Source organism: Peromyscus eremicus, chromosome X, assembly GCF_949786415.1.
Source record: "Peromyscus eremicus chromosome X, PerEre_H2_v1, whole genome shotgun sequence".
In the NCBI taxonomy this organism is placed as follows: domain Eukaryota; kingdom Metazoa; phylum Chordata; class Mammalia; order Rodentia; family Cricetidae; genus Peromyscus; species Peromyscus eremicus.
The window spans coordinates 92,606,628-92,633,491 of record NC_081439.1 but is presented as its reverse complement, the minus strand read 5'-3'; the positions used below and the strand labels follow the sequence as shown (position 1 = coordinate 92,633,491).

Below are 26,864 nucleotides of genomic sequence, written 5' to 3'. Positions count from 1 at the left end.
GGCTCAAAATGCAAACTTGGAACCCCAGACTCAAGGAAGGCCATGACTACTACTTTCTTTCTCATAAGTCATATTCCAAATAACATCTAACTTTCTATGTATAAAGCTGGCTTAAAATGTGTTTTATTGGCTATATAATTTACAAAAATAAAATGGATTTACATGAAAAGCTTAGTTAATGATTTTGTTTTTGTTTTTGGAGACAAGGTCACACTATGTAGCCCCAACTGGCATGGAGTTCACTATGAACCAGGCTGGCCTTGAACCTATAGAGATCCACCTGCCTTTGCCTTCACAGTGCTTGGATTAAAGGCCTGCACCATGCCTAGCCTCAGTTAATGGGTTTTGGCAAATATATGTATCTGTTTAACACCACCACATATGAGGTATAGAAGATTTCTATCACCCCAGATTCAGTCATGGTATTTTTCAGTTAGTTTGCCCATCATTAGCTCTAAGCCACCACCAATTTACTTTTGGTTCTAATAGGTTGACCTTTTCTCAACATTTAATATAAGTTGTATTATACAATATGTGGCTTTTTGTGTCTGGTTTCTTTCATTTATGTTTTCAAAGGTTCACCCATGTTGTGGCATGTCTCAATATTTCATTCCCCTTACTTGCCAAAACTATTCCATGGAATGCATATAACACATTTTATTTCATGTTACTGATGGAGTTTCTGAGATGTTTTTCATTTCAAGGAAATACAAATAAAGCCACTAGGAAAATTTGCATAGAGTTCTGGGAGCATACATATAACTTCTTGTTTCCAAATTCACTAAAGTACATTTGACAAATAAGAATGCTGTGTATTTAAAGTGTAACATGATATTTTGATATATGTATGCACAGTGAAATGCTTATTAAAATCATTTCTTTTGATTAAATACATAGAAGATGTTTATGAGATAAATCAATGTTTAACTTAAGAAACTACAAACTGTTTCCTAGAGTGCCTGTACCATTTTGCATTCTCAACAGCAGTTTATTATTATTACTATAATACACCTTGTCAATACTTGTCATTGAAATGTTCAGCCTTTATATTTTACATTTTATGTGTATCTGTTGTCATGGGTAATTTTGAATGACAGGAGTTGCTTGTACCTTCTCCTATTGTTTTTTTCTATAATATTTACCTTTATATCTATTTTGTTTTTTTATAATTAAAACTGTATTGTAAAATCCTTCCAAATAAAAAATTTTATGCAGTGAGATTAGTCAGACCCAAAGTCTATACATGATCTTCTATACAATTAGAAGTTCTAGAGCTTCACACTGGCTTTCAAACCTTTAAATATTTATTTAAACCTAGTATTATTTAAACCTAAAAATATTAATTATATTTTATGCATTTATCCACAACAGAAAGTCAATTACAGAGTTAAAACTGGATAATTAGCTTCACACCGTCTTTCATGAATCATGTGTTCGCTACCTGGATTTAAATCCTTCCTCATTACCTAATATTTATCCTTTCTCATTCTCCTTTATAAATTTTATACTGTATCCACATATATGTTTATTTACATATGTATATATGTGTATATATACAGAGAGAGAAAGAGATGGAGAATAGGGAAATGGAAGATTATAGATAAGATCTAATCTACAGACTGAACAAGCTGTGCTTACATATTTAGTAATATATATGTATATTTATACATACATACATGAAATTAACAATACTCAATGAAAAAGAGGCCATGAATTTGAAATAAACAAGGAGAAGGTATATGGGAGGGTTTATAGGGCAAAAAAAGGGAAGGAGGAAATGACATAATTATATCATAATCTCAAAAGTAAAAGAAATAATAAATAAATAAATGAAATTAATTAGTTTTACAGGGATGGGGTGTAAAGGTCTTTATATCTTTTATGAAATGCTGTAAGGAATGATAAGAAAAGGTATACTGGGAAGTAAGGATGAGTCAAACTATATTTACATATCCAGAAAGCATTTGTGGGGGAGAAATGAACAATTCTGTGAACAACAAACATTAATAGCATGGATAAATCAAAGCAAAAGGTTTAGAATTCTACAAGATGGATTTTCTGCCAGTGAGAACTGTGGTGATATATTGTGTAACCCAATATATTGTATACCCTAGTAAACTTACCTGGTGACCAGAGGACAGAGCCAGCCACTAAATTAGACAAAGAAGTCAGGCAGTGGTGGCTCAAGCCCTTTAATCCTATCACTTGGGAGGCAGAGATTTGTTTGGATCTCTGTGAGAATAAGGACACACTAGGAACAGAGCCAGGCAGTGGTGGCACACACCTTTAATCCCAGGATTTGAGATCTCATGTCTTTGCTTGGGAAAGACACACACCTTTAATCCCAGGAAGTAATATGGCAAGACACAGAAAGGTATACAAGGCGTGAGGAAACAGGAAGTCTTGCTCTGGAGGCTGAGGAGTTGGTAAGGTTAAGTTGGCTGTAGCTTGTTCTGCTTCTCTGATCTTTCAGCGTTCGCCCCAATATCTGACTCTGGGTTTCCTATTAATAAGACTGTTTAGCAATTCATGTTACAGAGAACTATCTAATACTATTGTGCACATCTTTGATAAGAATGGAGCTTTCAGTCATTGCAGATGGGAATATTTTAAAGCAAAACCAGGCATTAAATGAGGACTGCATGGATGTCTCCAACTATTTCTATGAGAATACGAAACAAGTAATAGCTAAATATAACTTCTGGTATTTCCCTAATACGCCCTGCACTTTGTTCTGTCTTTGGTTCCCCTCCAGTCCCTACTACTTGTTCTTCATAGAGTAAATAAAGAGTTTCTCTTTCTTTGAGTTGTCTGACTTATAGTAAGTTTCCTAAACAAAAAGCTCAGGTGGTGGACTTGCAGACAAAACAACAGATATTTTTGTCTAGAATTCTCTGCCTGTCACAACTCCCATTAGACATAGCATGCAGTTTATGAACTAGTCTAACTAGGTAATCATGGAAGACTGGAGGAAAGTCAAAGAGAAAGAAATCAAAGCTTCTAAATATGTATTTCAAAGCAGGGCAACAGATGAGGACTTCCAAACTCCTTCTCAGCTTGGTTTTCACATTTGCAAAGACCTATCAAAAATTGTCCATCTGCCAATGCTTTTTCTATCCCACACCCTCTAGCCTTGATATGGTACTGTATGTTTTTAGAATACTGCTTACTTCAACTGACAGCTTTTTTTAAATAGACCCATCAGGAGTGCTAGAGCTTTAATTCATCTTCACACTTTAAGTGTCTGTCAGACGTCAAGTCATTCTAACTCCTGTGAGGAAGTGTCACTGTAAAGGAAACTGGTTGTAGCATGCCACTAGACCTTAGGGATTCAGTCTTCAGGGAGTCTTGAAAGTTATTCCAGAGTGACTTTTTTCCAAGCCACATCATCTCTTATTTTCATTGAAAAAAAAAGTAATTCAAGAAAAAACAAGATGAAAGTATGAAAAAATGTCCATTTTGGTCTGTAGATAAACCTGTATTATCCAAGAAACAAAACATGGAATCAGCATCCTAGGGATGGTTAACCGCACCAACCATCAAATGAGTTTCAGTTAAAGTAGAGGCAATGTATTGTACTAGGTGTCCTCAAGTGCATTTGTCATTGATAGTGGCAGGATATACAGGCCACTTGTGTTCATCTATCTTCCATTCTTTCTTTTGCTCAAGTGACTCATTTTATTTTTAAAGTTATCATACAAAGTTATGGGTCTCATACAATGTTCAATCAATCATTTTCATCTTCAAATGTACTTTCTACAAGAACTGACATTAAAAAGTGACAAAAAGAAAAATTATCTAGCTCATATATCATCTCAAAACAAGAAATCCACTTGTTTTATGTCATTACAGGAAGACAATAAAGACCATGAAACACTGATGGAGTCTTACTAATTCTAAAGAAAATAAATATTATACCTAATTTTTGTCATCCAATTATAAACCCTAAAGATTCTATATTTAACAGTGGTAGAAATTGTGATTTTTAGTGACTTATACAGGTATTGTCATTACTGAAGAAGACAAAGGAATACTGAAAATAAACCATGATCTCACAATTAATATAAATTGTTCCTACAGCAAAATTGTGTTTCATTTTCTCATATAGTATACCTGATTAGTGGCAAAGATGTGGGGTTAATCAATTAAAACCCATTAAGATTTTATTTGTAACAGTTCAAAAACCAGTATCTGAGTCTGGAATTTAACTGAGTGGTAGATCATGTGCTTAGCAGGAATAATGCCAAGGGTTCAATGCCCATCACTAATACACAAACAATGAAAACATGTTTGAAGAAGTAAAAGTTTTGCCTCGCTGAGGACTACAAATTGCTTCTGAAAAAAAATACAAAGAGGGGGCTGGAGAGATGGCTCAGAGGTTAAGAGCACCGACTGCTCTTCCAGAGGTCCTGAGTTCAATTCCCAGCACCCACATGGTGGCTGACAACCATCTGTAATGAGATCTGGTGCCCTCTTCTGTATACATAATAAATAAACAAATCTTTAAAAAAATACAGAGAGGAAATTCTATTAATTACTTAGGATATAAGATAGAGCTACAAAAAATTAGACCCCAGAAGGTACAAGTCAGGAGAGATCAATTGACGACTCTTAATGATTTTCAAAAATTGTTAGGAAGCATTTCCAACTTACAGTCTATCATTGGAATACCTAAATATGGACTAGTAAATTTGGCTAATACCCTAAAAAGGGACAAGGACTTAAATAGTCCAAGAGAATTATCAGCTGAAGCTGAGAAGGAAGTAGCTCTAGTAGAAAAGAAAATATGAGAAGTATATGTGGATCCTGTGAATCTGAAACTTAACTGCATTCTGGTCATACTCCCCTCCAGACACTCCCCCACAGGGATTTTGATGCAGAGGGAAAATATTATATTGGAATGGATATTGCTACCATGTAAACTGAGTAAGAAGTTAAGGACTTATGTAGAAAAGATATCTGATTTGATTTTAAAAGGAAAATTAAGACTTTATCAGTTGACAGGAATGGACCCAGCAGAAATTGTAGTACCTTTAACTAATAAGTACATTTCCTCATTATTGAAAGATAATGAATACTGGCAAAGAGCCTGCAGTAACTTTTTGGGAGAGATTAACAACTGTTATCCCAAAAGCAAGAGACTAGAATTCATAAAGAGAATTGAATGGGTCCTTCCTCACATTGTATGGCAAAAACCAATCTCTGGAGTCCCCACAATCTATACTGATGTAAATTAATCAGGAAAGGCAGGATATAAATCAGGAGATTTAAGTAAAGTGGTTCAAAGCCAGTACAATTCTACACAAAAGGCAGAACTGTATGCCATTCTTATGGTACTGATGGACTTTACAGAATCTCTCAATATAGTTACTGACTCTCAATATGCAGAGAGAGTTGTTTTACATATTGAAACTGCTAAATTTATTCCTGATAATATAGAATTAACTTCAGTATTTATACAATTACAGGAAATTATCAGAAATAAGGAACATCCTATATATATAACATACATCAGATCCCATACGGGTCTGCCAGGTCCTCTAGCACAAAGTAATGATGAGAGTGATCAGTTATTAATAGGTAATATGCTAGAAGCCTCAGAATTTCGTAAGAAATACCATGTAAATAGCAAGAGTCTGAAGAAGGATTTCTCCATCACTTGGCAACAGGCCAAGGAAATTGTAAAAAAAAAATGTCCTACATGTTCCTTCTATAACCAAACTCCATTAGCTGCAGGAAGCAACCCAAAAGGTATACAAAGAAATGAAATTTGGCATATGGATGTGACACCTATTCAGGATTTCAATGGGCAACTCCTATGAGTTCTGAAAAGGTGGACTTTTTGATTACACACCTATTAGAAATTATGTTCATCATGGGAATACCTGTAAAAATTAAGACTGACAATGCTCCAGCATATGTCTTAAATAAAATGAGACAGCTTTTTGCTTATTACAATATAAAGCATGTTCCAAGTATACTACACAATCTCACAGGCCTGTCATAGAAAGATCCAATCGAACTTTAAAGGACATGCTAAACAGACAGCAACAGGTAACAATGACTCCTAGAAATAGATTACATAATGCTTTATTAACCTTGAATTTTCTCAATGCTGAGAAAGGGACAACAGCTGTGGAGAGACATTAGACAACAGAAAAAACTTCTGAGCTAAAGCAACCGATTTACTTCAAAGATGTGTTAACCTTGGAATGGAAACCAAGATACATCCTACGTTGGGGAAGTGGTTTTGCTTTTTGTTTCTGAAGGATAAGAAAAGCTATGGATACCAAAAAAATTAATAAAAATTCACTTTGAACAGGAAAAAACCCTTGATAAGGAGAAGTAATAGTTCATCCACCAATGTGACAATTCTACAAGTTGTAATGAAAACTCAACAAACAAGGGTCAGGGCAGGGTTCTGTTTTTTGTCTTTACAGGATAATAGGAATACCTATCTTCAAGAAATCATAAGGTCTTGGACACCAAGACATCTACAGCAGAAGGAAAGAACCTATTAATATCAATATACTCTAAAAGGCAATATCTCGCTGCCTAACATCAATATCTATTTAACTCTAGAATAATTGTGGTCCCGATTCAATTATAAATCAAGCTGGCTTTGGAGTTGGAATGTGGCTCTCTCCTCCTCTAAACCCAAGTATGTTGTTAAAAGAAAAAAATTAAGAGATTCTGTTTCATATCAGAAGAGCCAATTGGTGTAAGACAGAAGAAAACCAATAATCTGAGGACCATTGTTATCAAAATTCTGTTTCTCTCCATGTTTATTCTTGATTTCTCAGAATCCTTTCTTACATGTCATGCCATCTTTAAATCTAAACTTTCTGGTTTGATATTAATAATGTTCAAGTTTTCCCATTGAAAATAAGTCTTCCCAATAACAATATCAATTTTCCAGGAAGAAGATGGGGCCCCACAACAATGACTCTGCTCGGTCCGGAAAGATGCCATCGTACCTAAGAACATTACTCAGTGATCAGTTTTGGACTGAAAACTCTTCAGGACAGTTCTAAGATGAGATGGTCCATCATAATACACTTCTAGCCAGAATATCAGAAATCTTATCCATTACTGAGACTGGCTACAGACTCTATGGCTAGCCCTATTGAGACCTAACTATTTAAGCTTTCTTACAGGTCCCACAGAGATACCATCACCCCCTAAAGAGCAGGAAATAATTCTAAGAAAATCACACCCCTCTCCCAACGTTTTCATATTTCTCAGGGTTATGGATGAATGGTTATAGGGTTGGGGGTAGAACAATAAAATTTGGACACAGTATTCTCCTTTAGAAAAGAAAATGTATAGGAATAGAATACTAAGGTAGATTATTGTATTTACTAGTAAACTAATTCAATAAAATATCATCCTTAGATAATTTGCACTGATATGGATTCTTCTATACTGATACAAATGTAAACTCTTCTTATATTACTATTTATTAAGATAATTTATATATTGATACAAATACAAAACTATATTTGTTGTACACATATTCCTACTCCTGTTTGAAATATTTCATATATTGATACAAGTATAATATTATATTTATCATACTATATGTATTTTCTACCTCTGTTTAGGATATTTTGTATATTTATTACATATTAAGGATATTGTCATATTGCATATTGCACTATACATTTCTACCTCTGTTTAAGATATTTTGTGTATTGTCACAATTTTGAGGTCATTGTCCTTATATGGTACATCTGCTTACAGACTGTTTACCTTGTTAATGTGAAGCCTTAGTCCTTAAGTTATTTGGGTAGATAAGTCTTACAGAATTATAGTCACCCATGCTTGTCATTTCTATTGTGATGTTAGTCAAGTTATCCAGATTTACAGAAACATATGTCAGATGGATAGGTGATCATCAAACATTTCCTAGACCTAGAGAATATGGTATTTAAATGTTTTAAAAACTTAGAATTCTGTTGATGTGAGACGTGATTACTCCTGGCAGCATTGATCTGATCCTGAGAGAATGTTGGGCTTCTATGACATTTCCATTTGGAAGTTTGTCTTCACCTTGGCACAAAATGGCCTGCTGGGCAAAGAACTTCCTTGCCTCAACTGCTGACTGTGTGAACACTGTCCTTTCAGGACAAGCGGGACACAAGGAAAAGTGACTATTGAACCTTGCCAAGACAGCGTAAGATGCTCTTTCAAAATCCCTGCTTCTGAAAACGGTCTGTCAGATATTCGAGGCTTGTAGCCAAGCTGGATGCCCCAATGATGCTGAAAAATTTTAGGTGACTGTCTAGGCTGTCAGCTGTATCTGTCTATTCTCACAAGAATTTCAGAAATTGCTTGCTTGCATTTTCCATTTTCTCAGGTATTATTATGCTCCTTCTCAGGTCTTCGGTAGAGTTGAAGACTAAATAGTTACAATTACAATCTTTTCATATCTTAGCTAGAACATATTAGTACTAGAGTTAGAGTCTTCAAGACAGGACAGCTACTGGAGTAATCTCAGTAATTTGCCATTTACCCATGTTCTGGACATTTCTGGACATTTAGCATGTCTTTCTTGTTTGATGTTATTCTTGTTGGTTGTAGTTCCATTTTTGTTTATGTTATTACCCTTTGTTTTTCATGGACAATGCTTGATAATTATTCTTATTGTATATAGTTTGCATTAACATTAGAATCTTCTTATTCAGACAAAAAGGCAAAATGTAGTAGTATTTGCTCTGCCCATGATCTTAGAGTATATGGCCCAAAGGAGGTGGTGCTTCCTGCCATTGTATGTGACCACTTATAAGGAGTTGGAGAATAGTCACATGCCCCTTCTCCCGGCTCCTGCCTGTGAGGTGGATTCACTCCCTGTCAGATCAGAGGACAGCTTCGGCAGTCTACTCCATTTTGTATTCGTGAGAATATTTCCTCAATTTATACTTTTATAAATTTTGTTACCCATTTAATAGACTCATGTGGATTGATTATAATAGTGTGCCACTGTGGTAGATTTTGAGGTTTCAAAAGCCCAGTCCAGGCCCAGTTTTTCCTTCTGACTGCTGCATTCAGATCAGGATATAAAGTCCTTAGCTACTTCTCAAGGATCATATCCTTCTACTTCCCACCAGGATGATGATGGAGTAACCATCCAAAACTATAAGCAAACTCCCAATTAAAGGTTATCTTTTATAAGAATTTTCTTAGTCATGGTATCTCTTCACAGCTGTGAAATAGTAACTAAGGCAGTGGATTTAGTAAATTTGGAAATTTTCCTGTGAAACTTGTTTATCATTTCCATATACTACAATTAATATGTGAAAGACAGAGATTAATCTCTATTTATAGATGATAAAGGCAAAGGAATCCACCAGGGAGGTCAAATGTCCTAAATGGCAACCCTGTATTTTATAGCTAATAAGCTACCCTGTGTCTGTCTATGAGCTTCTTTGTTTATTGCTGCCTCTGTCTGAGACATGAGGAAATGCCTAATGTTGGGTCAAGCCGACCAAAGGGGAAGGCTGAAAGTTACACAAAACAGCAGGACTGGCCGTGTCTGCCAGCTTTAGGGGCCTAGAGAAGTAGTAGAAACTTGTGCAAGAAATCTCACAATTTAAACTAAATACTGTCTGTCACCTCTTAAAACCAGAGAAAAAGTTTTATTAAAGGTTGCCAAGGAATTTTCTGGTTACTCCAGATAGCCTATTGATTTATACAAATACACATGTAGACTAGAATAACAAATCATATTTGCTTTCAGAAACACTGTCTTGTGTTCCTGAGAAGACTGGTAATTTTATGAGCCCTACTGATTTCTCTAAAGTAACAGGGTTTAGGCTTGAGCTCCCGTGTCCATGGGAGAGAAGAAGGGCTGGCACCTTCAAATACTGAGATTGGTTTTGATAGTGAGGAGTAGGCTGAGAAATTTATGCCCTCAAATATCTATGCCTCTTCCAATTCATTCTATTCCATTTTTTCTGTTTTATTATTAAACATCTCTAGTTTTCATAAAGAGGATATTGAATAAAATTCATTAAAAAGGATAAGAAACCTCTGGTACAATGCTTATAATAAAAAATATGCAAAGTAATCAAATATTTGAACATGGTCATCTGATAAATGGACAAAAGAGAGAAACAGAGCATGCGTGTTTAGATTTAATAACCTAATGAATTACCCTTAGGGGGAAATGTTTAAAGAAATAATTTTTAATCTTTGTATATGCCTTGTTAATGGTTCTCAAGGTATGTATCAAAAACAATCTCAGTATTTGAAGGTGCCAGCCCTTCTTCTCTCCCATGGACACCCTCTGAACCTCCAACTTCCATTCTAGCTCCCTGTCTCATACCAAAAATGAGCTCAAAAACAAAAGAAGCCAATTATTGGTCATGAGGGCACGGGAGTTGTTAACAATCACTATTCACTTCCTTCATGCTATTTTGAAATTACATTTTCCTACAATGAAGACAGTAATGCTATTTCATGAAAACTCTTAAGAAGAATAGTAACTATACAAAAGTTGTAGCACTCAAAGACACTTCATAAATACTGAGTTTTCTCCTTTTGAAAAATGACTGTGTGCAGAGCTAACAATCAATCTGAATAATTTCTGAATATGACAAAAATGTGCAAAGGATTGTGAGTATAGAGGGATGCTAGGTAATGGTGATGATGATGATGTGATGGCTTAAGAATATTGTAGCTGGTGCAAAAAGGAATCATGGTTCTGGACATGATGCTATAGCCAACAATCCTAACACTTAGGAATCCTAGCCATGTTTTACTTCCAAGTCATGAAATAGAATGTTAGAGACCATCCTGAGATATATCTGTTTTCCCCCTCCCCCTGTGCTAAAAATAAGGTGACTCATGGTAATGACAGAGTGCCCAGCAGACAATAAATAAGTTTCTCAAATTCTAAACTTAACTTCTGCTTATAGTCCTCATGCAACAAGCTTAAAAGCAGCTGCTCAATCCCCAAAGCAAGTACACACCTGAGCAAAATGGAAAAACCAGAGCTGCTCTTAAAATAGAGCAGAGCATTAAGGTCCAGAGCGAGCAAACCTCTGAGTCTTCAATTAAATGATCTGTCTGACAGGCAGCTAGAGAGAATTCCAGCTAACTTACCAGAGGAGAAACTCACGAGCTTCCACAAGAGCCAATGGGAAGGTAGTAAAGTTTGAGTTCCAGTTCATAAGTTATCTGAGGGTCACAGTGGATAAGTACGAGTTAAGAACTTAGGGGACATTCAGTATAAGCATGCTTACAGCCTTTTGTGAGTTTCACTCCAGCAACGCCTCCAGGATCTCACAGTGAAGATCAAAGAAAAAAATGCTCTGCTGTTATCAGAATGTGGAGGGGGAAAGTAACCATTATGAAATCCAGCAGAGCGTTCTGTTCTTCTTAACAAGGCATGCCCTGGGAAGAAAATATTTAATCAAAACCTAATTCAGTAGATTTTTATCAGCACTTAACCTTCCTGGGCTATTGGACATTCAGAAACCCAGTCCTCTCCAGACTTCTCTGTAAAGATCCCATTGTAGTCCCCCCAGATGTTTAATGGAAAAGAAGAGAGAAATACAAATGCAGCCCTTACCAGTTATTCTTTTGCACACAAAAACTTGAGAAGCACTTGCCATAGGTACATGCTTACCAAAAACTGGGGATGACTTACTAAACTACGGAATGCCTCTTCTCCCCTCATACCTTATCGGTACATTAGAAAAGGGCAGTCACCAGGTGGTGGTGGTGCACGCCTTTAATCCCAGCACTCCAGAGGCAGAGCCAGGTGGATCTCTGTGAGTTTGAGGCCAGCTTGGTCTACAGAGCGAGATCCAGGACAGGCACCAAAACTACACAGCGAAGCCTGTCTTGAAAAACCATAAAAAAAAAAGAGAAAAGGGCTGTCTGTTTCAGCTGATTTTGTTTCCCTTTCAGAATACATGTGCAAAGCAGAATAAAAAACAAGAAAGGCAACGTGAAAGTCCCAAACAATCAGAAACAGTCAGAAAAAAAGCCTAAATGGAATAAAATTCTGCTCCTGTTTATGCATGTGACATGTTAGCTGCTTCAGGTTCCTGCCTTGACCTCCCTGTTATGATGGACCTGGAATTGTGAGTTACAATAAATAATTTATATCCTAGGTTGATTCTTGTTAGAGTATTTTTTATCATAGCAACAAAAGTGAATCTAGAATAATATTTTATGATTTATATCTATTACTTATAGAAAACTATAAAATGATCATTAATGAAAAAATCTTTAAAAATTGAAAATCAAAACAAAAGAAACTGTGATAAATAGACCGAAGACTTTATTGGAAAAGGAGACATATGACAACAAGAACATATGGGTCATGTAAACAGGACAACAATGTAACTCATGTTCAAATACATGTCAGTGGGTAAACTGAGTAAGTTGATCCAGCTAGAAAATAAAACAGTGGCTATGAGAATGTGAGAAGAGTTTTCAGACAGGAAGATGGAGATAAGACGCCTAACAGGTAGAGTGGTGCAGTCGAATGGGACACTTAACTGCTAATGTTTGGTGGCACATTGACCTAATTAGGGTTGATAACAACTAATTTAATATATGAAAATAGCTAGTAGGCAAAAAGCTCCAGTGCCCTAATAGAAAGATATAGAAAATGTTTATTTGGGAATTGAGTGGTGGGCCCCACAAAAGGGCAAAAACAAACAATAACAGGTTTTTATATATTTTATAGACACATTCAAATATCATGTTCTATATCACTACATATATAGTATATGTCAGAAAGAATAAGTTAAGGAGAAGTATATGTATTGTTTATACACACACCCACACATATATACTATTTTATGTCAAAAACAAAAAATCATTGAAAAATACACTGCATCCTTGATGAAGAATATCTCTGTTAGGCTAATGAATACACTAGGCAAGATTGCAGAAGAAGTCAATGAGCTTGTTCATATGACAATAGAAAACTCCCAAATTATAAAACAAAGAGGAAAACGAATCAGCAGATTTCCTTTGTTTCAGTGGATGGTTCCATACATATAGGCACCACTCATTGGACGTACTGGGTTATCAAAAATAATAGTAAGATGAAGATATGAAGTTGGGTGGGGGACATGTTAGAGGAAACTGAACAGGGGAAAATGAGGGTGGATATGATCATGTTTCATTGTGTCCTTGTATGGAATTATCAAGAATAAAGAAAAATTAATATAAGAACTCAGAACAGACAATGCAAGAACTACACATAAAATGGAAGGATGAGTAGGAATAAACATAAATAATAACAATGGGGAATTTTTCTCTAAATTAATGTCAGGTATTAAATAAAGGTCTGGTAATCATAAGGATCATCAAGGAGGAAAAAATCCTCCCTCCAAAATTAAAACAATTTTCTGATAGCAGTGCTGTGGATGACTGATTGATAAATAAAACACTGATTGGCCAGTAGCCAGACAGGAAATATAAGCGGGACAAAGAGAGAGGAGAGGTGTGGGAAGTGGAAGCCTGAGGCAGAGAGATACTACCAGCCGCCACCATGACAAGCGATATGTAAGGTACCGGTAAGCCATGAGCCACGTGACAACTTATAGACTAATAGATATGGATTAATTTAAGATATAAGAACAGCTAGCTAGAATCCTGAGGCATTAGGCCAAACAGTTTAAGTAATATAAGCTTCTGTGTGTTTATTTTATAAGTGGGCTGAGGGACTGCTGGGTGTTCATGGGAGCTGGAGAGAAACTCTCCAGCTACATAGCACGTAATATTATTTTCTAACTTCAGAAAATTAGATACGTAATATTTTTAAATGAGAGGGGCAATTCATACTCATACAATGGCAAAGGTAAGAGTCATAATATTTATTTTTACAAAATATGCTAGCAAGAAGATATGGAATAAAATATTTAGTGTTAAGAGAAAAATTCCACTAATCTAGAATGCAGTCCCTACAAAAGCATCTTTCTAAGCTGAAGGAGAACATGACAAAATATATTATCAGTAGACATGCTTGGCAATAAATATTTCAAAGGATAATAGAATTAGTCAGAAGGAATGAGTGGTGATAAAGCAAGGTAAAATTTTTACTTAATTTCTTATATACATGTATTTACTTAGGTGCATTTGCATGAAAACTATGATGGAAAGAATGGGAAGGAGCAATTGGGATTGTGGTGATATTTTATTTGTATGTTAATAAATAAAGCTTCCCTGGAGATCGGGGAACTAGCAAGCCATTAAGTAAACACAAAAGTCAGGCAATGGTAGCGCACACCCTTAATGCGATCACTTGGCAGGCAGGGTCTCTGTGTGTTGAAGGTCACACTAGGGAACAGAGCCAAGCGTGGTAACACATGCCTTTAATCCCAGTACCAACCATAGAGACCTGGAGCTCTGTACAGACAGACAGACAGTGACAAGGAAGTGAGGTAGCTGGGTTAAGAGCCAATGAGAGGGCAGAACAGCAAGGCAATAAAGATGTGGGTAGACAGGAAGTAACTCACTTTTGGTAGATGCAGAGCTGGAGAGGTAAGGTTGGTGGCTATAACAATTTCCCTGATCTCTAAGGCTTTCACCTCTATATTTGGCTCCATGCTTTTTATTTAATAAGACCATTTAGAAATTCTTCTACATGGGATAATTACAATATAATATTTTCTTATTATAAAGCACTAAAGTTATACTTCAGTGCAACTTGAAATGGACTTTGATTCACAAAAGTACTAGCTACAAACTAAAACAAACAGAAATCATTTAAAAAGAAATATTCACATAAAATATAATACAATAGGAAAGGAGAAAGGAATTGTATATATAATTTCTTAGGGAATTGCATATGAAAACAACATTGAGATATTCCTGAATGCTGTCTTAAAGAGCTGAACAAAGATGACTGGAAATGCAGAATGCTGGCTATGGAACAGACCAACAGCAACTCAATTGTTCATTGTGGATGAGAACGCACAACAGAGCCACTTTTGAAGACAGTTTGGCAGTTTCTTTCTTTAAAATAAAGCTCAACATCCTTTTACTATATGAGCTAAGAACTGTCTTCTTTGGTATTTCTCTGGGGAAATTAAAATTCTGTCTATACAAAAACATGCACATGCATTTTTAGAAAGTTTTATTCATAATTTCACAGACTTAGAGACAATCAATATGCTCTCTAGTAGATAATTACATTAATTGACTGATATATCCAGATACTGTAACGTAATTCAGGACTCAAAGAAATGACCTATTAAGCCATTAAGAGACATGAAGGAGACTTGTATATAGTGAAAGAAGAAATTTGAAAAATTCTACATATTGCATGTTTCCAACTAGATACATTCTAGAAAAGGGAAATCTGAGGCAACAATAAAAATATTGATGGTTGTCAGGGAATGGGACAGGGGGAATTGAATGAAAAGATAGACGACAGGATTTTGGGGACAATGAAAGTAGTCTATGATAAATTAAATATTACACTGATACATATGTCATTACGAATTCATCAAAACCCATATAGTGTTCAATACCAGGAATGAAGCTTATTGAAAATTAGGAGGGTGATGATGATGATGTAAGTCTAATGATCACAACAAATATGCTCCTTCAACAGGGGATGATAATAGTGGAGGATGTACCTGGAGAGAGTGGATATAGGTAGGCCCTGTACTTCTTGATCAGTTCTGTTATAAACCTCAAACTATTTTGAAAACTAAAGTGATCACTAGGTAAATCCAGATTTAAAGAACATGATCAGATATCACTTCACATTTAGAATAGTTACTGCCAAAAGGGTAAAAATTAACAAAAGTTAGTAATGGTGCAGAGAAATGAGAACTAGTTCAGCCAAAATGAAAAGTGCACAATGATTGTACAAAATGGACAAAGTATTCAAATCAAACAGGAGCTGGAGGTGTAGCTCAGTGGGGGAGTGCTTGCCTAACTGTGTAGCCACAGGCTGGATCTTCAGCACTGGAGAAACCAACAAACATAGAATTACTGCTTCAGCAGTTGCCCTACTTCTGAGTATATATCCGAAAGAGTAAGAGAAGCATGGTGAAGAAACATCTACCTACATACCGTGTTCATTGCAGCAGTGAGTATCATTCCATTCTAATTGAATCACTAGACATGTATATTGGGGGAAGAAGGATAGAGCCATGAAAAACAAAGGAAATCTTGTTGTTTTGGTAAAAAGTACAGAACTGGAGGATACCCTGGCATAGAAAACTGAGTGGGTACAAGGACACAAATACTGCATGTTTTCCTTCACAGGGAAGCTGAAAAGGTTCATCCTGTGGGTGAGAATACAGTGATTATCAGAGGCTGGGAGAGGAAGCAGGTGGGCGAACAAAGATAGAAGTTGATTAATAGGTGATAAAATTCAGTTGGAAGGAACAAGTTCCAGTGATTCACAGAATATTAAGATAACTAGAGTTTACAGCAATTTATTTTATATTTTATAGAACTACAGGAAAGAAATTTGGAGATTCCTAACAAAAGTGATAAGAAGTACAAGTTACCCTAATTTGATGATTCCATGTTGTATCCCATCCACATGTATAATTATATGTCTCAAAAAAATTAAAACATCCATATTACATAAAATATATTATTTTTTAAAAACAGTGAATATATATATTTAATGTCATCTTATTTTTTTCTGCCTAATTGCTTAATGTGCTAGGAGAAAACAAAACCAAAGCAGTTGAAAGCCTGTTTCTAGGTGAGCATAATGACATTAGTGCTTTTAACTTGCTTCTCACATGGGGACATTTGATTAAATTGCTACTCACCCTGTTTCAGACTGGTTGCAATCTTAGTAAAACTGTGTACATGGAAGATTCACATCCTGGGCATGGATCCAAAAAGTTCATTAGCCACTACCCCACATGTGGCAGCTGCCAAAAGATTTATTTGCAACCTCTTCACACAATGAAAAGCAACCTTTATGTTTTCAATGAGGATTTTGCAACGTCTATGAACTTTTCTATAACTTGAGGTCGAAAGGTAAATCAGACTATGTGTAGACAGATCAAGGAAAATGCCTAAATGGAAATAATCCTGTTAAAGCCACAGATCCCCACAGATATTAATAGAGATCATGCTATTTGTTACCTTGCCAACAGTGTATTTATTAATGATACTGCATCAACACACTCCACAGTGTGTCTTAGCATTGTTATAACTGGACTTGAGAAAATTTATATATTTTCATTTATAAGAAATCTACAAATAAGGAGTCCCAACTTGATACATAATTCCTTTTGCATTTTTATGACAGATTCTCATTTATCCATGAGGGGAATCTTGTAAAATTATCCAAGGCACTGGATAAACTAACAATTGGTTATAACAATAGATACTAAGCATTCAGATTTGGAAGAAGGACCTGTGCAGAGAAGTATGGAAAATTGAACCAATATAACTCAAGGCCATGATGTGGCATTGGGGATTTTACAAAAGTGAGATAATAAATAAGCAGTGTACCAGAACTTGGGCAGGAAGTCAATTAATATCTGTACTGGCTTAAATGAAAGAGCAATATGAAGCAAAAAAAATGTAAGCCATGTGCTTTTTCAATTTATTGCTTCACTTCATTCATTCATATCAAGATTTTTTTTAAAATAAGGAATCCTAGCCAGGCAGTGGTGGTGCACACCTTTAATCCCAGCACTCAGGGAGGCAGAGGCAGGTGGATCTCTTTGTGTTTGAGAGTTTGAGTCTAGCCTGGACTACATAGTGAGTTCCAGAACATCCAGGGCTGTTACACAGAGAAACCCTGTCTTGAAAAAACAAAGAAAAAATTAAGGAATCCCTTGAGAATATATGTGGAACTCTATGAAAATGAAGGTTATAATTTGAAAACCACTTGACACAGAGTTTAAACACTTTGTTAATTTTAAGACACTCTTCTTCGACTGAATTCAGGATTAAAGACTTAGGGATATTCAACAAATTGTTATGCTTTCATGCATGTAAGACTAAAATCCAATAATCAAGCCCAGTCAGCTATTCTATGATTGGACTACCAGACACATGATGAAGAGTGAACCAATCCATTCTTTTGTTATTTGCAAAGTTTTCAAGATAAAATCAGATACCCTCTCCAACAGCAAAATAAAGCAACAGAAAAGCTTGCCTATAATCACCTATTCTGAATAACACTTTTGTCAAATGTAATTTTACTCAGCAGTGTATTATTTATTATTATTAAATAATAGTGATAAAAGATTAATCAAACAAGTGAATAATTTAAAATGTCCTCAACAAATCACTTATAGCTAATATAGGTATTACTATATGATACACATAGGAAGATGAAACTCCGAGAACATTAATAGGAACAAGGGTACAGACAGAAAAAAACATACGTCCCCTTAACCACAGTACAATGTTTTTTAGTTCATTCAGTTCATCATTCCACAGCAGGGGACTGAAATTAAAATGAGTATTTTATAAACAAAATCTAAAGTCTTAGGAGGTTATATTCAACACCATATTCCTAAGACCTTTTATGAACAACAAGTTAGCATGTAGGACCAATCTTGATCTGAGGTCTCCTTAAAGGTATTTTATGCTTTATACCTTCTTTATTTTCTGTTAACGAGGAAAAATGTATTTTTGGTAGGTTGGGGTTAGCCAGACCATCAATGGAAGGTTAAATTAGGGATGGAAATCTCTGTAGCTGAGTAACATTAGATTACTAAAGATGTACTTGCTACTAGAGTTTGTGGTCTCTGATGTTCATTATACCTCAGTTTATAAATATATCTGCACTACTACATTAATTAACTCCAAAACTGATTCCAAACATCAAAGAAAATCCTGAAATCAATTGGTAATGTCTTCCATGGACTCGGGAATAGGGAAGGGCAGTGGTAGTCTAAGTATTTTCAGGGAGCCAATGCAAAATGATCAGATAAAAAGGCAATTTAAAGAAAAGTCAGCTGAGTTGAGCTGCCTTGAATAATGGATTGATACATTTTATTGAGAAATTCTGATTATACTGCATGAGAAAAGAATATATGTTTAATAAAAGGGGATTTTTTTAAAAGAAAGATGTTCAAGGTCATGCTTGGCTGTATAGTAAGTCTGAGGCTAGTCTTGTTTGCCTGGAACCCTGTATTTTAAAAAATAAATAACAAAAGAGGGAAATTTTGAACTTTCATAATAAGATCCTGTTACCTCTAGATGAGGTTCATATTGCATTGAACCAACAATATTAAACTCTAGAAATTTCGTACTGATCACTGAACTCTCCATTCTGTGCTGTCTTGACCTCTTGATCTAACTTGTTTATTTGGTAGCTCATTAGGGATGTTTTTCCATTCTCCTCTTCAGTTCCACACAAATACCCATTCTCCGCTGACAATGTTCATAACAGAAAGTAAATACACCAAACCCAACAAATATACCAAACCAAACAAAGAATATAAATTCTAGCACAGAGCTGCTGCTTTGGATCCAATATGTCACTTACATTTTGGGTTGGATGTTGTGGGTCAAAAAATTCACTACTTCGGACATTCAACTGTAAGTTCATATTTTTACATTCTTGAATAGTTTTCTAAAAATGAGGATGTAAAGAACGTTGTTTATAATGTGGAGGAATATCCTTTCAGCTCGTTGACTCAGGATCCTGTTGTCTTCCTTTGATATTGCTCTATCATTTTGGGCAAACAACTTTACCTCTCAAAGCCTCAGGGTTTTCATCTATAAAATGTTAACTATATCTTCTTTCACAGTCAACAATGAAAAAGTTCAATAGTATGTGGAGAGAATAACTCTTTATTTAAACTTTACAGTATTAATTCTGGATTACTAATCTGTTGCATTTATTTAAAAAAACTGTCCATCATATTTTAGAGTTTTATGTAAGTTACATTTTTTTCCTCATGGCCTCATATTGTGAAATAGAATGGCTGTTGATAAGTCCTTTGGCAAACTGAGTTCTAGTCCATATACTTTAATTAACACCTACTATATGTCTATTCTTGTGTTGGTGATATAAAAATTGGTACAATTCTTACAAGTCATGAGCTTACTAAAATATGTACAATTTTTGAAAATTTTGGTTTGATATCTATGACACTGTAATAAAAATGCAATGGGGTACAAAAGAAGAGACTTTATGTCCACTTATCTATCAGGTCATGTGCTATATGCTCTTTCTCATTTTCTTATTATAAAGACTAGACAAGTTTTTGTTTTGTTTTGTTTCCATTCCACTTCAAATTTGTCTCAAAATACCATGGCAGAGCCAGAATGTAAATCAGGTCTGTTTTATTCCACAGTTCATGCTCTTCAGCACTCTGCTTCTACTGCCTAACGGATGACCTTCTTATTGAAAGGGGACCACTTCCTGTTTGGTCTCATAATACTTCCATCTCTTTCCACTTCTTTCTTTGATCATTACAGATTGAAACACCTCTTGACATAACAAAATGAGTCAGGAGAAATTTATGGTGACTGTTTCTTTAGTCTCCAGTTAGAGTTTTTAGAGTTCTCCAGCTCTAATGGAAGACAATATTGGCAAGCATTAGGAATCAGCTGTCACTCAAGCTTCAGTACTTACAGACTCAACTTGAACTAAATAAATATGTCCCCAGTTCAAATATATGATCCATTTTTATTAGTTCATTTTCTACTGCTATAAAAAATATCTGAGTGGATTGGTGACTACCCGAATTGTCATCATAGAAATTCGGGTAGTCACCCAGCAAATGATGAAAGCAGATGCAGAGACCCACAGCCAAGCACTTGGCTATGGTGAGATTTTATTTGTACTGAAATGTGATTTTATTTGTATGTTAATAAATAAAGTTGCCTGGGAGTCAGAGCTAATAGCAAGCCATAGCAAGAGCCGGGTGGTGGTGGCTCATACCTTTAATCCTGATCACATGACAGGCAGATCTCTGTGTGTTCAAGGATACAGCCAGCATGGAGATACACGCTTTTAATCTCAATACCAACCATAGAAGACCTGGAGGTCTGTATAGACAGGCAGTGATGAGGAGGTCATGTGGTTGGGTTTACAACCAATGAGAAGGCAGAATAGAAAGTCAATAAAAAGACAGATACACAGGAAGTAGGTCTCTTGCTGAGGGGAAGGACAGCAGTGGCAGGAAGCATAAGAAGGCGGTTTTAAGTCTCAGCTCTTTGCTACTACTCTGACCTATTGGGCTTTTAACTCTGCATTTGGCTCTATGTTTCTTATTTAACAAGACTGTTACATTTACACTTGGCCAAACTCCTGGAGTTAAGTTGAATATAGAGACTATAAGAGCAAGGAGGAACAAGATCATGATGGGAAAAACCACCAAGACAGCTGACCCAAGCTAGTGGAAGTTAGCATGGACTCTGGACTGACAGCTGGGGAGCCTGTATGGGGCTGCACTAGGCCCTTTGATAGAGGACAACAAATGTGTGGCTTGATCTGTTTGTGAGTTTCCTGGCAATTGGACCAGGACTCACTCCAAGTACATGAACTGACTTTTTTAGAGCCCATTCCCCATGGTGCCATGCATTACTCAGCCTTGATGCAGGAGGGAGGGGCTTGGGCCTGCCGCAACTTGATAGGCCAGCCTATGTTGAATACCCAAGGGAAGCCTTACCCCCTATGAGGAGTGGGTGGGGGTGGGATCAGGGGAGGTGGGGGGAGGGGAGAAGGGGAGAGGGGCAACAGTGGGAGGTATGTAAAATGAAAAAAAAAACTTTAAATAAACAAGTAAACTTTCAAAAATATCTGAATGTTTTATAATGGAAAGGGGCTTATTTATCTCATAGTTTTGGAGTATGGAAAACCAATGATGGAGTATCCTTCTTTTTGGTCTCTAGTGAGGACCCTTTTGAATGTATTACAACATGGCAGATAGCATCATGGAAAGAACATCTTGAGATGCTCTTGGGACGAATTTCTGGATAAGATGCTCTTGAGAATAATTTTTGGATGAGAGAGACTAACTTCCAGATAAGATGTGCTTTCCACACAACACGGTAAGGGAGAAGAGTCAGAATAAGACAAAACAGACCATGTTTCCAAGAGGAAATGCTTCTTAATTCTGTGAAGATGATGATGAAATATGTGAAAAGTACTAAGGGAAAGAATTGATTTGGAAGGGATGGATACAGGTCCTCCACTTGTACAGGTTTTCATGCCATTGTTATGCTATGAGCATGGTACAATTCTCAGGTCTATAGTTAACTCCTATACTTCCTATACACCTAGGAAACATCCCCCAGGTAAAACATTAGCCATACTAGGAAATATGGTCCTGGGAGTAGCAGGAGGGCTAGAGAAGCTGCCTAAACCACACTTGGAAAGCTAAGTGTGGTTAACAGAAGGAGATGGCATGCAAAGAAGGGAAGTTACTAAAATGAAGACAACTGTAGAGGAAAATGGACAAAAATCCAATATAGATTCAACATCAGAGTAAACCACAGAAAAAAATAAGAGTTTACATGTTCAACAAATGCTCCCTTCTACATATAGCCAGCAATATCAATTGACAAGGACCCAGGAAAAAGCTGCTTCAACACTTGGGCTTTTTTTCTTTCTAATTTTTATGTTTTAATTACACTTTTAGCTATATGCTGTGGATATCGCTCTGTATAAATAAAATGCTGATTGGCCAGTAGCCAGGCAGGAAGTATAGGCAGGACAAGCAGAGAAGAGAATTCTGGGAACAGGAAGGCTGAGGCAGAGAGACGCTGCCAGTCGCCATGAGAAGTAAAATGTAAATTACATTAAGCCATGAGCCATGTGGCAACTTATAGATGAATAGAAGTGGGTTAATTTAAGATATAAGAACTAGATAGCAAGAAGCCTGCCATGGCCATACAGTTCATAAGTAATATAAGTCTCTGTGTGTTTACTTGGTTAGGTCTGAGTGGCTGCAGGACTGGCGGGTGAGAGAGATTTGTCCTGACTGTGGTCCAGGCAGGACTGGAGGAAACTCCAGCTACAGCTATATTTTAAAATACGTATTTTATTGCAATTAATATATTTATAAATTTTTCCTCACACATTTTTATTATTGGGTCATTTTCTTTTCTTTCTTTTTTATTTTATTTTATTTGACTTTTATACTGGTTTTGCCCCATATGTGTCACTTTTTCATTCTACTCTACTTTCAGGAGTATCTCTCTTTGTATTAATGGTGTGTTTTAAAGTGCTTGTGGTTTTATTTTTAATATAGTTCTTACATTTAGCTAATGTTTTGAACCTTCTCACTGGGAAATATTTTGTGTTACTTTGTTTTTTCTTTTGGTATCTTGTTTTCTCTACAGTATTACTTACACCTCCCTTTGCATTTCTTTTATTTACCTTTGCTTCTCCTATTTTCTTCTTCCTCTGCATCCTTTCTTCATTTTGCTCACTTACTATGTTAACAATAAATAATTTTTAGCTCCATAGCACATTCTGAATTAGTTTCGGTACTTTCTGCTTGCTATATTCAACAACTCTACATCATAATTATGACAGAGAAACAGGACACTTCAAAACAAGTCTGCACTCACACAGGCCAAGACCGCCAATCCAGCACTAGAGAAAATTTTGAAGGGAATACTACAGTATACACAAAGGAGGAGGAAAGAAAGTCTTAAGGTCAGGAACACAGGAAAGAATCAATTTCATGAGAGGACTCTGTGAACAAAGGAGAACTAGAAAGGAACCCATCATGTCCAACACAGTAAACTAGTAAACTCTTAATGCTAATAGAGAGAAAGAAAGGAACAATCATCCAACCAACCAGAAAAACAACAGAATTACAGAAATCAGTAACAATCTCAAGTGTAGATGGCCTCAAATAGCCAATAAAGAGAAATAGTCTTGACTCAGTGAGTGGATTTAAAAGATAACTCTTGCTTCAAGAATATACCTCACTGGTAAACACAGCCAGCGACTGAATCAAAAGATGGAAAACGATTTATCAAGTAAGAAAATCCATAAACAAGGTGGTGTAACTATTCTAATATCTGGTAAAATAAACTTCACATAAAACTAGTCAATTGAAATGAAACAGGAAACTATATATTAATGGATAAAATCAATTCATTATATGGGATCCAGTACTCGACTGATATCAAAATCAGGTAAGTATACAAAAAAGAAAAAGGAAAACTATAGAGCCATTTTCTTGATGAACATGCACAAAAACTCTCAATAAAAAAGAGAATTTTTACAATTTTTACAATCCAAACTATAGAATTAGTTGGGCTCATAGGAGGTCATAGAGACAGAAGTGATAATCAGGGAGCCTGTATGGGTCTGACCTAGGTCCTTTGCATATACCTTGTGGCTGGGTAGCTTGGTGGGACCCCTAACAGTGGGAACAGGGGACTGTCTCTGACTCTTTTGTCTGCTTTTGGGACCCTTTCCCTCCTACTGAGTTGTCCTGTCAAGCCTTGATATAAGGGCTTGTGCCTAGTCTTATTGTAACTTGTTATGCCCTATGTGGTTGCTATCTCTGGGATGCCTGCTCTTTTCTGAAGTAAAGTGGGGGAGGAGTTGATCTGCGGGAGAGGGGAGGTGGGGTTGAAGTGAGAGGAGTGGAGGAAGGGGAAACGGCAGTCGATATAATATATTAGAGAAGAAAAGAAAGAAAGAAAGAAAGAAAGAAAGAAAGAAAGAAAGAAAGAAAGAAAGAAAGAAAGAAAGAAAGAAAGAAGGAAAGAAAGAAAGAAAAAAAGAAAGAAAGGAAAGAAGAAAGAAAAGAAGGTAGGAAGAGGAAGGAAGGACAGAAGGATGAAAGGATAGAAGGATGGAAAGAAGGATAATTATCATAACCATAATCATGATCAAGTTAGTTTCATTACAGTGATGTAAATATGGTTCAACATACATCAATCAAAACATGTAATGCAGCTCACAAATTGCTTTAAGGACACAAATCACATGATGTTACTAATAGTTGTAGAAAAGGCTTTCAATAGAAGTTCAATATCACTTCATGATAATAATTATGAAAATCCTAGGAATCAAAGAATGTACATAAACGTAATAAATAGCATTTGTGACAAATCTATACCCAACTTTACACTAAATAAGGAAAATCTGAAAGTATTTCCTACAAAATCAGAAGCAATTCTTATTCAATATAATGTATAGTTTAGCTTGGACAAAAGAACAAAAGTCAGAAATGCAAAGGGTACAGATAGCACAGGAAGAAGTGAAATTATGTCTATTTTCAAGAAATAAGATTATATTCTTAAAATACCTTTAGATATCCACCAGAAAGCCCTTAATCTAATAAACATTTTCAGTAATGTAGCAGACTACAAAATCAAATACAAAAATCAGTAGCTTTTAATGTATCAGTAAATAATTTGTAAAGAAATCAGTGAAATATCCACAATAGCTAAAAATAATATCTATGAATAAAACTAACCATGGTAGCAAAATACTCCTAAAATAAAACTGTATGAAATTCACTGAGAATTAATAAAAATATTGTTTAAAAATCTAATCATCTGTATATCATAAAGGAGATGAATATCTACAACACATAAAGACTATATTTATTGAACATTAAAAAGCCAATCAGCAAATGAGATAACTTGAATAGACAGTTTTCAAAAGAAGAAATACAAATATCCAATAAATATTTGGGAAAAATTCTACACATTTAGCCATCAGGAAAATGTACATTAAAACTGCTTTGTGATTTCATCTCATACTACTTGGAATAGTTAACATCAAGAAAACAAAAGACAATAAATGTTAGCAAAGCTGTGGAAAAGCCTTGTAAATTCCTGGTGAAGTTATAAATTGCTTTTACCAGTATGGAAACCAGTATAGAGGTTTCTCAAGAAACAACAATATTACCCAACTATAACTGCTTCTGTTCATATATATGAAGGACTCAGAGCTAACATGCTTCAGAAATACTTGCATATCCATATTTATTGCTGCTGTTTAATTCACAATATCTAGAAAATTAAACTATTCTAGGTGTCCATCAACAGAAGAATGGATAAAGAAAACGTTATACATATACAAGATTGAATTATATTTAGCTGTAAAGAAAAAATGAAATCATAATATTTGTAAAAAAGTATAATAAAATGAAAATCATTATGGTAAAATAAGCCAGACTCAAATAAATATTACATGCTTTCTCTCATGCAGTATATACATTCAAATTTGTGTGTATGTTTATAAACATATATATGAGGTAAAACATGGATCTTGAAATTAGAAAGTGGTGTATGAGAGAGAAGGAAGACATCCCAAGTGAGTGAAGGGGGGAAAGGGTATAAAATAGTTAGCTGTAAAGAAAAAGAAGTTCCACTAGGTTTGAACATCTACTGACAGTACCACACTGGGGACCAAATCTCTAGCACATGAATCCTCAAGTAACATACCCAACTCATAGTTGTCAACTATGTCTCAGCCATAATGGCTTAATTATCCCATACTCTCCAGTTACTTATAATAAATTATCTAAACTGCTCTGGGGTAAAGAGAGCTATAGCAGAGTTCGTCCATTTCTAATCCTTCCTTAGAATTTTAGTAAAGTCATCAAGAACTTCAGAAGAAGAAAAAAGTCATAGCTACCCATCCACTCTTTTAGTGCTTAGCTTAGCTCTTCACAGAAAAAAAAAAGTTCCCATTTCTAGCTATGAATGTGATTTTCTCTTCTTTGGAGCCCTACCCAGTAATCCAAGGAAACTGACATTTTACGTTCTGTAATAGGGTGAGGACATTGGTTTGATGATTGTTTTTTGCCACAAGATCTTTTATTTCAAGAAATATGGGCCAAGGGCCACATCTGTTCTGATTACCAAGGGTTTGACTTTTCTCTGGGGAGTTTTCATAAGGTCAAAGGGTCTAAAACTACAACTATCCCCTCTCCTATTACAAGAAGTGTCCAAGCCCCCTCTGCATT

At 35.6% G+C, this 26,864-nt stretch overlaps 1 protein-coding gene across 4 annotated transcripts in view; it reads right to left on the bottom strand.

Annotated features, from left to right (window-relative positions):
- Positions 1-26,864, bottom strand: part of Rtl4 (retrotransposon Gag like 4) — a 348,500-nt gene that overhangs the window by 12,879 nt on the left and 308,757 nt on the right. The window contains exon 1 of one of the 4 annotated variants that reach the window (XM_059251276.1): positions 11,107-11,257. The exons of the other annotated variants lie outside the window; for them this stretch is intronic. The gene's annotated coding sequence lies outside the window, so the exon portion shown is untranslated. Of the gene's footprint in view, positions 1-11,106; positions 11,258-26,864 lie in introns of those variants that run through there. 4 annotated transcript variants of the gene reach the window in all.